Genomic DNA, 14,025 nt, shown 5'->3' with positions numbered 1-14,025 from the left:
AGATGAAAGCAGAGCAGAATGGAGACCCCAAGATTATAAAATTAAGAGAACAAGTTCTACTAGATAGTGAAATTGAGAAGGTGCCAGTAGGATATTACTTGGAAAAAGGAGTGCTGATGAGGAAGTGGAGATCACCTACAATTGCTGGAAGTGATGAATGAAATATTGCTTACCAGGTAGTTGTCCCTAAAGTTTATCGAAATGAGATTTTGACTTTAGCTCATAGTGTGCCCTTAGGTGGACTTCAAGGGGTAAGGAAAACTGTGGACAAGATTTTAAAACATTTTTACTGGCCTGGTCTAAGAAAAGATGTGGCGATGATTTGTAAAACGTGCCATACTTGTCAAATTGTGGGTAAACCAAATCAAGTTACACCAGTGGCTCCATTACAACCTATTCCAGCATTTGGTGAACCATTTTCTAAAGTTATTATAGATTGTGTCGGTCCATTACCAAAGACAAAAACTGGTTATCAGTACTTGTTGACTATCATGTGTACTTTGTCTAGGTTTCCAGAGGCAGTACCACTTAGGAATATAACAGCTAAAACTGTGACAAAGGCTCTTATAAAATTCTTTACTTATTTTGGATTACCTAAGGAAATACAAACTGACCAAGGCAGTAATTTTATGTCTGGATTGTTTCAACAGATAGTTTATAAATTGGGAGCTAAGCAAATCACTTCATCTGCATACCATCCAGAATCGCAAGGTGCCTTGGAGAGGTTTCATTCTACCCTCAAAAATATGATTAGGACATATTGTGTGGAAAATGAAAGTGATTGGGATGAGGGTATAGTCTTACTTTTATTTGCAGTAAGGGAATCGGTACAAGACTCTTTAGGTTTCAGTCCATTTGAACTTGTATTTGGGCATAGAGTTAGAGGACCTTTAGCTTTATTAAAAGAACAGTGGATTAGTAAGGAAGTACACACTAATTTGTTGGACTATGTTTTGAAATTTAAGGACAGGTTACATAAAGCTTGTAGCTTAGCCAAGGAAAATTTAAAATTGGCTCAGGAGAAAATGAAAACTTGGTACGATAAAGAAGCTAGGATGAGGATGTTTATGCCTGGAGATAAGGTGCTGGTTCTTTTCCCAGTGCAAACAAATCCTTTACAAGCTAGATTTCATGGTCCTTTTGAAATTATGTCCAAAATCAATGATGTGGATTACATGATAAAAACTCCAGATTGTAGAAGGCCAACACAACTTTGCCATATAAATATGATAAAACCATATTATGAGAAACAATCTGATACTGTGGCTGTTGTGGTTAATGATAATGAATTTGGTTTAACTAGGAGCATGATAGATGATTCATCTGAATTTCATTCTAAATCCAACATTGTTTCTGTCAGGTTACCAAATTCAACCATTCTGGAAAATATTGATGAGAATCTAGCACATTTACAGCTAGAGCAGAAACAGCAGATGAAGAAATTAATTTTTAAATATAAGGATTTGTTTCCAGACGTTCCGAGAAGGACAACTATAGCTTCACATGATGTAGATGTTGGAGATGCCAAACCTATTAAACAACACCCATATAGGATGAAAATAGAAAAATGTGTACGTGCTGAGAAAGAAATTAAATATATGTTAGAGAATAATATTATTAGACCTTCTAACTCGAATTGGAGTTCACCCTGTGTTATGGTGCCAAAACCAGATGGTAGTGTTAGGTTTTGTACGGACTATAGGAAGGTGAATGCTGTAATGAAAACAGATACATATCCAATTCCTAGAGTAGATGATTGTGTAGATAAAGTTGGAAAAGCAAAGTTCCTTATAAAGATTGATTTTTTGAAAGGGTATTGGTGTGTTCCACTAACGGACAGAGGTAGAGAGATTTCTGCATTTGTAACTCCATCTGAGTTATATGAATATAATGTTCTTCCATTAGGGATGAAGAATGCCCCAGGTACTTTCCAGAGGATGATTAACTCTGTGATTCAAGGATTGAAAGATACTGATGCTTATATTGATGATTTAGTGACAGGAAATGATACTTGGGAAGCACACATTATTGTGGTGGAGAAATTGTTTGAAAGGCTTTCAAATGCTAACTTAACTATTAATTTAGCTAAGAGTGAATTTGGACATGCCACTGTGACTTTCCTTGGTTATGTTGTGGGTCAAGGTAAGGTAGCTCCTGTTCAGGCAAAAGTTCAGGCAATTTTAGAGATTCCCACTCCAACGGGGAAAAAAACTCTCAGAAGATTCTTGGGAATGGAAGGATATTATCGAAAATTTTGTAAGAATTTTGCTAATGTTGCCCTTCCATTAACTAACCTTTTGCAGAAGACTGAAGTTTGTGTGGACAGTGCCTTGTCAAGAAGCATTTGAAAAATTGAAAACTATATTATGTCAACAACCTGTGCTTAAGGCACCGGACTTTGAAAAACCTTTTTCATTAGCTGTAGATGCTAGTGATGAGGCTGCAGGAGCAGTATTAATGCAAAGGAATGAGGGTGGTGGTTTGATCATCCAGTAGCTTACTTTTCTAAGAAATTTAATAAGCATCAAAGAAACTATTCGACAATAGAAAAGGAATTGTTATCTCTTGTTTTAGCTTTAGAACATTTTGACTTATATGTTGGTACAACTCAAAAACCACTTATTGTTTACACTGATTGTAACGTTCTCGCTCGGGGGTGATGGAACCCGAATTAAACTTCGAGGTAAACTGTAGTCAATGAAAAGAAGGTCGCAGTAAGATTAACCATTTACTGTTCACTCTTCACATTAACGTATGGTGAAAACTGTTGATAAAACAATACAAGATTGGTACAGTGTTTGTTTCCTTCTAAATATCGCATTTACATCGTGAATACTTGCAAAGGTAAAACTACAATAACTACATTACATTAAAGTGCAGCATACAGTCAGAATCTACCTGCTCCATTGACTGCTTTAAATACACTTCAACACAAACTATCCCGACTCTTTAACTAACGAAAACATAAACCTTATCGACCGTCGTTACTTTTAACAGAATCAGCGTTAACATTTTAATTCAACATATCGATTATCTCATGACTTACAGCATTGCTTTCACTGTGTTTCTGGTGCGTAGAGAACAACCTTAACTCGCGCTGAACTGCCACATGTGAGCGCCCCCCACCCTTGCGTTTATCCCAAACCGGTATTTTCCCACAAGACGCAGCGAAACCAGATGTGACGTCATCGCAGCCGCAATATATTACAGACAAATGAATTTACTTAAACAATCCTAACTTTAACTAAAAAATGCTAACAAACGAATTACTAAGTGAAAATATTATAAACTAAATAACTGCCATAAAGGCAGCACACTGATCATAATCCATTAGTGTTTCTGAGTAAGATGAAAAACAAAAACAGGTTATTAAATTGGGATTTGATGTTACAAGAGTACAATATTGTGATAACTCATATTAAAGGTAAAGATAATGTGGTTGTTGATTGTCTATCTCGATGCTGAATGTACAATGTAATTTTTTTTGGAGTGTTTTTTTACAATTGTGACACTCCTACTGTATTGTAAGTTGTAGGATGTTATATGATGATACTATGTATACTGTGTATGTTATAAAATTTATACATTTGTTTTTTTCCTTGTAAATAATTGTTAAAATTTTGTTCTTGACAGACCAATTTTTTTTTTGGAAGGAGGAGTTACGTACCCGTGGGTATCTTGTACTTGTCACGTGACAGTGCTGTTGAAGCTATACTGGACTTAAGGTAGTGGTCTTGTGATGGTGGAGGGATGTCATTTTCCCGCCAGTAGAGATCATGTGACAGGTTTTTTTACAGGGTATAAAAGGAGGACCCCTCCCTGTGAGGAGGGGCAGTTCGTGGCTGGATTTGCCATTTCAACTCCATGCCACTGCGTGGTCCAATATTATGACGCAGTTTGGTTGAAAGGTGGAGTTTTATTTAATGCCTAAAGTTTAAAAGGTCATTGCCGGCAGTTTCTTTATAATACTGCCAGTTAAAAATCAGTGGAGAGTAAAGATCGGAGTTCAGGAGCTAAAAGATCGAGGAAAGTCAATTTCGATGGTGAAACAGGTTCGACCTTGTTTGATCTTCATTCGGAAGGAATTTGTTGGCTGTCCCCGTGTTAATCCCTACAAAATATAGCAGAAAGGATTGGGTACAGTTTTGTAAAGGAAAGGTCAGTGCCTTTAAGCCATTTCATTTTCATCTTCGTAAATTCTCCAGGAAAAGCATAGTTCGACTGGGAACCGCAACAACATGACGTGAAAGAGAATTTAAATCGTCTAAAAAGTCTCTCCTTTAATGGACTGTAAGCATTTTGAACTTTTGCAGTACTACTTTGAAGAACTGTTTTTGCAACATCGCTTTAAGAACTGTTTAAGCTGCCGCACAGCAGCTGATTTCCGGTTACGTTAGTTGTTTGTTTACTTTTGGGGGTTTGTTTTTCAGTGTTTAATAAATGTTTTATTTGTTATAAAAACCCGGCCTCACTTGTATATTTATTGTTGCTGAATCCGTAACATAGGATATATTTCACATTATTGATAACTATGATTCACCACGTGAGTTGTGTTAGTTGGCTCAACAACGACTTAATTGAGCTGTCCATCAGCTGCTTTATATTCAGTCATAGCGGAGACATTTATAAGAAACCACAACATCTACAACACGGAGTTCCTCACATTTGCTAAAGTGTTAACCACCAGTGGATAATTTGATTGTTGCACCACACTCGGGCAACCGCGCACATACAAAGCAAAAATCAATTGTTATAATCTCCGCGGGCTGTATAAACACAATATTAGCACATGCTGTGCAGCTGCTACAAGACCAAAAGCACAGACACCCGAACATCCCATTATTGATCACAAACCAAGAACGCTGCATGACCCGGTCAGTTCCATAGAAGGTTGAGGAGTCGCTGAATTCTTGCAAGAGATTCTATTTAGCTCCAGATCGCAGAATCCATAGTCGCTGTGTTTCCATTCAATTCCTGAAATACGAAACACAGGCACTGGACAGACGGCAGTGGAAAACAGTGACAGAACGATCACAACATTGGAATTAAACTTGAACTCCCACCAGCGGCAGCTGTCACTGCATCATACCGGGAATTCCAAAGGCTGAAATAAAAGGACAGTAAACACCTACTTCAGTGAGAATGTGTGATTTCTTTTGCTACTGAATCCACAGCTCCGTCAGACAATATGATCTCATGCATTCAAAGTGGCCCAGATTTATACAGAGGATCACTTTCCTGAGATACTCTTATACCCCGACTAACTTTCTTCGTCACTTGAATAAGCACTTTAATTTACTGACAGTCTCTGCTGTAAATCACAAATCAGAGAAAAACTGCAGATGCAGAAAATCTAAGTAATAGCACACAAAATGCTGGAGGACCTCAGTAGGCCGGGGATTATCTATAGGAAAATGTATAGTTGACGTCTCGGTCCGAAAGATCGACTGTACTCTTTTCCATAGACGCTGCCTGGAGCTCCTCCAGCATTTCGTGTGTGTTTCTCTGATGTGAATATTGGGCAGATTGAAGACAAATATATTAAGATTCTTGGGCATTACCTTAGCAGTGACTTAACGGGTAGGAATAATGCTGAATCTTTAATTACAAAGACTGAACTTCGTCACAGAGTAGCCACTTTCACTGATTTCACATTTTCCTTGGCTAGTTACTCACAGTAAACTTATTTGGACAACTCTGACGGACCACTACCTTCTGTCCCAGCTGCTTCCTATTTTGAACTGACCTTCAGTCGTTCGGCCTCATCCTAGCCGCACAAGAATGCACGAGCACACACACAGGAGAGAGGGAGTGAAAAGAGGAAGGAGAGGGAGAGGGGTCATAGAACATAGATAGAATAGTACAGCACATTACAGGCCCTTCGGCGCACAATGCTGTGCCGACCCTCAAACCCTGCCTCACATATAACCCTCCACCTTAAATTCCTCCATATACCCGCCTAGTAGTCTCTTAAATTTCACTAGTGCATCTGCCTCCACCACTGACTCAGGCAGTGCATTCCACGCACCAACCACTCTCTGAGTGAAAAACCTTCCTCTAATATCCCCCTTGAACTTCCCTCCCCTTACCTTAAAGCCATGTCCTCTTGTACTGAGCAGTGGTGCCCTGGGGAAGAGGCGCTGGCTGTCCACTCTGTCTATTCCTCTTAATATCTTGTACACCTCTATCATGTCTCCTCTCATCCTCCTTCTCTCCAAAGAGTAAAGCCCTAGCTCCCTTAATCTCTGGTCATAATCCATACTCTCTAAACCAGGCAGCATCCTGGTAAATCTCCTTTGTACCCTTTCCAATGCTTCCACATTCTTCCTATACTGAGGCGACCAGAACTGAATTCCGAACCAGAATTCAGAACCAGAATTCCTCATCTTGTAAGCTCTGATACAGTGTGAGAGTGTCGGGTTCATTCTGAACCTGTCAGTCTCCGGTACAGTGCGGGATCTAAGCACCTAGTGCCAAAGTAACATGATCCTTCAGGACTCTCCACGGCCAAGGTGCTGCTCCCCAGTGGACTGATCAGGAATCAGGTATAATTCCAGTTCCACCCACAGTTCCTCCCCAGCCACAGGACAGGGCACAATGGCAGAACTACGCTCTGTGTGTGTAACCACGCTCCAGTAAAACATTCCCACCCATCGGCAGTGTAGCCACGGCACTGGTCCCAGGATCAGTGAGTGATGCTCCTGGAATATGGTACTGACTCTGGGTGCTCCTCATCCAAGAGCAAAATTTGCATTCTAATCCTGAACTTTGGCTCAGTCTCAAAATAACGTGGGAATCCTGACCATGGTGACTTCACTGTCTTCCATTGGCTCCTTCCTCCTGTTATCACCCATGTACAAATAGGACAGTATCTAGTGGCCAATCAATGCACCATCCAGCTTGCTGGCACAGAAACAGCAGTGGCACTGTGGCTCGCTCTCGGTCACAGCAGAACGGAAAGGTCAGGCACTGTGGTAGTGACAGGGTATTCAATATTTAGTGACAACAGGTAGGAGATACTGTGGCCACAAAAGAGACACCAGGATGTTATGTTGCCTCCCGGGTGGTGGAGCCCAGGGTTTACAGGTGTAGCTGCAGGATATTGTCAATGGGAAGTGTGAACAGCTAGAGGCACTGGTGAAAATTGGCACCAATGCCTTGTCAAAACAACAGGAAAGATCCCAAAAACGGGAAGGATTTGATATATGAACATTTGGAAACTCATGGCCTGATTAGGGAGAGCCAGCATGGCTTTGTGACGGCAGGTCCTGCCTTCCCAACTTGATAGAGTTTATTGATATGGTGCTGAGAGAGATTGATGAGGGTAGGGCAGTAGATGGTGGCGTTTGGCAAAGTCCCTCATGGGAGGCTAATCCAGAAGATCCCGGTGCATGGTGTCTGTGGCTAATTGGTTCCTTGGATTCAGAACTGGCTTGTGCATTGAAGGCAGAGGGTGGTAGTTAAACAAACTCACTCGAGCTGCAGGTCTGTAATTAGTGGTGTTCCACAGGGATCTGTGCTGGGACCTCTGTTGTTTACGATGTATGTAAATGGCCTGGACAAACATGTAGGTGCATTGGTTAGTATATTTATCGATGATATCAAGATTGGTGTAGTGGTGTGTAGTGTAGAAGACTGGAAAAGAGTACAGCATGATATAGTTCAGTTGCAGATATGGGCTGAGAAACGGCTGACAGAGTCTTACTCAGATAAATGTGAGGTGTTGCTTCTCGAGAGGGCACATGCAATGAGACAGTAAACTGTCAAGGGCAAGATCATCAACAGAATTGTTGAGAAGAAGGATATTTAGATCCAAGATCCAAGCTCCCTGAAACTGGCTACAGAGTTCAATCATTGTCTTTTACGTGATAATCAGTCTTCAATCGATGTGAGCACACTTCCTCCATCAATGTGACGTCTGGTCCTTGTCAAATGCCTTCTGAAAATCCAAACACATCACAGCTAAAGATTGTCTCTATCAACACTGTAGGTTACATCTTGGAAGATCTCCATTACGCTTGAGTTCCCTTGTTGATTTGGTTTGATGCCATTATCCATTTCAAAATGACTTGTTATTTCTGCACTGATCACAGATTTCAGCATCTTACCAACAGCAGATGTGAAACGAACAGGTTGACAGTTAACTACTTTTGTCTTCCAGCCCTGAACAATGAAGTGGCATTGAGATTTTCCATTGCACTGCGACCTGACTGGGACATGGTGTATTTTGATGAACTTCAATGTCTTCATGTTTGTTCTAGCCAGTTCCTTTCAACAACACATCCACCTCAAACCCACTCCCCCCCCCACCCCCCCGTGCTCCCATACTCTCACAAACTGCAGTATGTTGAGACCTGATGATGTTTGCTTTTGGTCACATTAGATTTTCTGTTGTGATGTTGACTCAGAATATACTACAGTACGACATGTACAACAGTACGACAGTACAGACCCAAGCTTTGATATTTTTATATTTTTGTGTTTACACTGGTTACTTTCTGACATCAGATTTGCTGATGTTTTGCACCTTCTTATTATTTTTCTTTTCTTCTCCCATCAATAACTGCTGGAGTACAGAGCAGCACAGGACCAGCTCTTTCAGCCCAGAATATCTGTACTGACCGTGAAATCAAATGAAACTAAATCCTAGAGCAAGATGTCTGAGCAACATAGAGGTGAGTTTCGGGATGCTGTTTCACTGCAGTAAAAGAGGCACAGCTCTGTACTGTCAGTTGATAATTTGAATGGATAACTAATTAGCAGAAGCCCAAAATTCAAGCAGTGAAACAATTTTGGGAATGGTCGGTGTCAGAATGAAAAACTTAAAATTTGTCTTAAGGAGACAGTGGCAGTGAGGTTCTGTTAAGTTCTCTTTCATTCTTTATTGCGCAGGTAGAATAGTGGGAATGGATTCCAGAGACCTGCTCTGCTCCTCTAGTATGCCTGGTGGCTACACCTGTGAAAATTGCATCAGGCTGCATTTCCTTATAAATAAGAACAGGGAACTGGTTTTGGGTGAACCTTGTATCATTCAGAAGGTTGAAGCGTTGATAGATAGGAATTATCGGGAGGTAGTCACACCGACTTTGCTGGAGGCAGCTATCTGGATGATGGTTTGGACAGGAAAAGAGAATATGAAATATTTGGAAAGCAGAAGAGATTAATTTATCTGACCACTTTATTACTAAATTAATTGGTTTGAGACAACATTTAAGGCCACAGAGCCTGTTTTTCTGCTGTACTCTTCCAGATGCTATCTATTAGTGAGAGCTGGATACAGGATGCGTAGGATGGGAAGATCAGCGATCTGAGTTTCCTATGATATTCACATAAAACCATAAAACATTACAGCACAGAAAAAGGCCTTTGGCCCTTCTTGGCTGTGCCAAACGATTTTTCTGCCTAGTCCAACTGACTTTCACCTAGACCTTATCCCTCCATACCCCTCTAATCCATGTACCTGTCAAGGTTTTTCTTAAATGTTAAAAATGAACCTGCATTCACCACTTCAACTGGCAGCTCATTCCACACTCCCACTACGCTCTGTGTGAAGAAGCTCCCGCTAATGTCCCCTTTAAACTTTTCCTTTTCACCCTTAACCCATTTCCTCTGTTTTTCTTTCTGCCCTAGCCTCAATGGAAAAAGTCTGCTTTTTCTACACTGATCATAATTGTATACACCTCTATGAAATCTCCCCTCATTCTTCTATGCTCCAGGGAATCTGAGATCTCCCCCATTTATTTTGGTTCCATACGTAGTCGACCAGTGTGATGTTCAAGAGGACTAATTTTATACCTTACTATCCTTTTGCTCTTAATATAGTATAGAAGCTCTTAGGATTATCCTTCACTTTGACTGCCAAAGCAACCTCATGTCTTCTTTTAGCCCTCCTGATTTCTTTCTTAAGTATTTTCTCCTCAAGTACCTTATTTGCTCCCTGTTTCCTATACCTGTCATACATCTCTATCTTCTTCTTTATCAGAGTTCCAATATCCCTCGAGAACCAAGGTTCCTTATTCTTATTCACTTTGTCTTTCATCCTGACAGGAACATACAAACTCTGCACTCTCAAAATCTCTCCTTTGAAGGCTTCCCACTTACCAATCACATCCTTGCCAGAGAACAGCCTGTTCCAATCCACACTTTTTAGATCCTTTCTCATTTCTTCAAATTTGGCCTTTTTCCAGTTTAATACCTCAACCTGAGGACCAGATCTATCTTTATTCATGACCAAGTTGAAAGTAATAGCGTTATGACCACTAGTCCAAAAGTGTTCCCCTACACACACTTCCGTCACTTGTACTAACTCGTTTCCTAATAGGAGATCTAATATTGCATCCTCTCTAGTTGGTACTTCTATATATTGATTTAGAAAACTTTCCTGAACACATTTTACAAACTCTAACCCATCTAGACCTTTAAATGTATGGGAGTCCCAATCAATATGCAGAAATTTAAAATCCCCTACTATCACAAATTTATGTGTCCTGCAGTTGTTTGCTATCTGTCTGCAGATTTGCCTCTCCAATTATCTACAATACAACCCCATTAATGTGATCATACATTTCCTGCTTCAACCATATGCTCCTACCATATGGCCTCAGTAGACAAGCCCTCTAATCTGTCCTGCCTGAGCTCTGCTGTCACATTTTCCCTGACTAGCAATGCCATCCCCCCCAACCCCCCCCCCCCCCGCCACCCTTCACCTCTCTGCCTCTATTACATCTGAAACATCAGCACCCTGGAACATTAAGCTGCCAGTCCTGCCCCTCCTGTCACCAAATTTCACTAATGGCTATAATGTCATAATTCCACGTGTCAATCCACGCCCTCAGCTCATCAGCCTTCCCCACAATGCTCCGCACATTGAAACAGACACACCTCAGAAGATTATTACCACCACACACAACCCTTCTATTTGTGACTTTACATGAACTTTCAACATCATTTATTTTCACCCCTGCTCCACAATCTACTCTGGCACTCTGGTTCCCATCCCCCCTGAAATCTAGTTTAAACCCTCCCCAATAGCACTAACAAACCTCCCTGCAAGGATATTGGTCCCCTTGTAGTTCAAGTATAACCTGTCTCTCTTGTACAGGTTCCAACTGCCCCAGAAGAGGTCCCAGTGAACCTGAAATCTGAAACCCTGCTCCCTCCACCAATTCCTCAGCCACGTGTTCATCCTCCAGAGCATCCTATCCTTACCCTCACTGGCACGTGGCACAGGTAGCAATCCTGACATTACCACCCTCAAGGTCCTGCTTTTTAACCTCCTACCGAGCTCTCTATATTCACTCTTCAGGACCTCCTCACTCTTTCTTCCTACGTCATTGGTACCATGACATTGTGTACCATGACATCTGGCTGCTCACCCTCCCACTTCAGAATGCTGTGCATGCGATCAGAGATATCCCTGACCCTGGCACCCAGGAGGCAACAAACCATCCGGGAGTCTCTATCACGACCACAGAATCTTCTGTCTGTACCCCTGACTATGGAGTCCCCTATTACTACCTCCCTCCTCTTCTTCCCCCCTCCCTTCTGCACTGCAGAACCAGACTCAGTGCCAGAGATCCGGCTGCTGCAGCTTGTCCCAGGTAAGTCACCCCCCCCCCCAACAGTATCTAAATTGGTATACCTGTTGTTGAGGGGAATGGCCACAGGGGAGCCCTGCTCTGCCTGCCCTTTCCCCTTCGCTCACCTGACTGTAACCCAATTACATCTGTACTGCTCCTTTAGTGTAGCTGCCTCCCTGAAACTACTATCTGTAAACTCCTCATTCTCCCGAATGATCCAGAGGTCATCCAGCTCCTGCTCCAGTTCCCTAACCTGGTTTGTTATGGAGCTGCAGCTGGGTGCACTTCTTGCAGGTGACATTGTCAGAGCCTGGCATTCTGTCTAAACTTATGAGTTAACAAAGAAATCGAATGAGAGAAAAAAGCAATAACAACTTACCAGAACCTACCCTCACCTCTGCCTGTTCACGCTGAAGCCTGTTGAGCCAAAGCCGTCCCACTCTCACTCAATCCACTCCGACGATGGCCGCTTTGCTAGACAAAAGTTTTTTTATAGTGCGCTAGCTGACCAGCTGTTTTCAGCTCCTCTGCTCCCAATTGGTTGGCCATTTAAACAACTGAAAAAGCTTGAGAATCCTCTCCTTCTCAAGCTCTGACGATAGAGAGGGTTGTATTAATGAAGGCGAGGTGTCAAGAAAAATGTCACTGTAGTGCTTGGACAGGATGTACTGGAAGACTCATCTACTGAGGCTGTATGGATGGAACTAAGGTATGAAAAAGAATGAACATGTTAGTGGTTCTGTGTGGTAGATCCCTTCCCCCAGTCATCACTGAGATTTACAGGACCAAATTTGTAGAGAGATTGCATCCAGTTGCAGGAAATATAAAGTCCTAAACGCAGTTGATTTTAACTTAAAACATACTGACTGGGGATCCCATACTGTTGAAGGATTGAATGGGTTAACGTTTGTCAAAGGTGTTCAGTAAAGTTTCATTAACTAATATTTACTCACAACAAGAGAGAAGTAGATACTGGATCTCCTCTTGGGGAATGAGAGAGGGCAGGCGACAGAAGTGGGTGTAGTGGAGCACTTTGGATATAGTAAGCATAATTCAATTAGTTTTGGGATATTTATAAAGTATAGACTGTTTGTTCCATTAATATCCTAAACCAGAGAAAGGAAAAAGCTAATGGCATCAGTAGAGATATAGCAGGTGTCGGTCGGGATGGGTTGTTTTCCAGCAAAGAGAGAGGCCCTCAAAAATGAAATATCAACAGTACAGAATCTGCATGCTCCTGATTGAATAAAAGACAAGGTCAGCAGCTTTATGTAACATATGTTATCGAGGGATATTGAGGTATATAATGTAGCACATAAAGGCTGATTGATTCAAAAGAAACACTTGAAAAGCATAGGAAATGCAAGAGAACACTTAAGACAGAAGTTCAGAGAACTAAAAGAGGGCATTCAGTTACTCTGCAAGACAAGGGGAGGTCAGCGTGATCATCTGTACGTGAAGCTGAAAGAGATTGCAGAGATCTTAAATGACATTTTTACATTTGCATTTACTCAGGAGAAAGACACAAAGTATATCGAACTGAAGAAAAAGATCCATGATGTCATGGACCCTGTCTTGAATACAGAACAGGATCAACTTGCTTGTCTTGAAGTGAATTCAGGTGGATAACTCCCTGGGCCACTTCCTCACATCCATTCCTGGAGTAATACGGCTTGGATACTGGTCATTCGGTCTTACAAGTCCGACTGAGAATGTTGTCCACCCGGCGTATCCCAGATCCCTGTGTTCAGCCGATATACACAAATTGCGCCACCAGCATGTGTTTCTTAAAGTATTCCTTTCTCCCCATCTCAACGACTTCTTCTGGCAGCTCAGTCCGTGCATGACAAATTATTCTTTGCCTTTGAATCTAAATGTTACCTTCCTTGGCCACTTACTTTATCCAGTTTTATACTCAGCTACCTGCAGAAAGTCTGCAATTACCCTCCATAGCTCTTACCCTAAAAGGTAAATCTCACAGCCATACAAGTTTTGGACTCAGCTACCCTTGAGAAAGGACTGCCATCGGTCTCCATATTGCTGTATCTCATAATTTTAAACACTTCTATAATGTCATCCATCATTGTCCTCTGCTCTCAGCCTGGAGTACCACTCAGACCCGCTTTTCCCGGCAACATCCTCATGAATATTTTCTACACGCTTTCCAGTTTAACCGTGTCTTCCCTGTACTGGGGTGAACAAAACTGTAAACAGTGCAATAATTTCAGCCTCACCAATAACTTAATGAATTGCAACATAATAGCTCAATTCCTAGACTCAGTACCCTGACTGTTGGAGGCCAGTGAGTGAAGTGTCTTATTCACCACCCTGTCTGCCTGTGATGCTGCTCTCAACAAACTCTGAACTTGTACTCGTAGTTCCCTCAGGCCCGGTACCCTCCCGAAGGCCCTGCCATTCATAGTTTCTGTCCTACACTGGTTTGACT

Source organism: Hemitrygon akajei, chromosome 1 (genome assembly GCF_048418815.1).
Source record: "Hemitrygon akajei chromosome 1, sHemAka1.3, whole genome shotgun sequence".
Classification (NCBI taxonomy): Eukaryota; Metazoa; Chordata; class Chondrichthyes; order Myliobatiformes; family Dasyatidae; genus Hemitrygon; species Hemitrygon akajei.
This window is presented reverse-complemented; position numbering follows the sequence as displayed.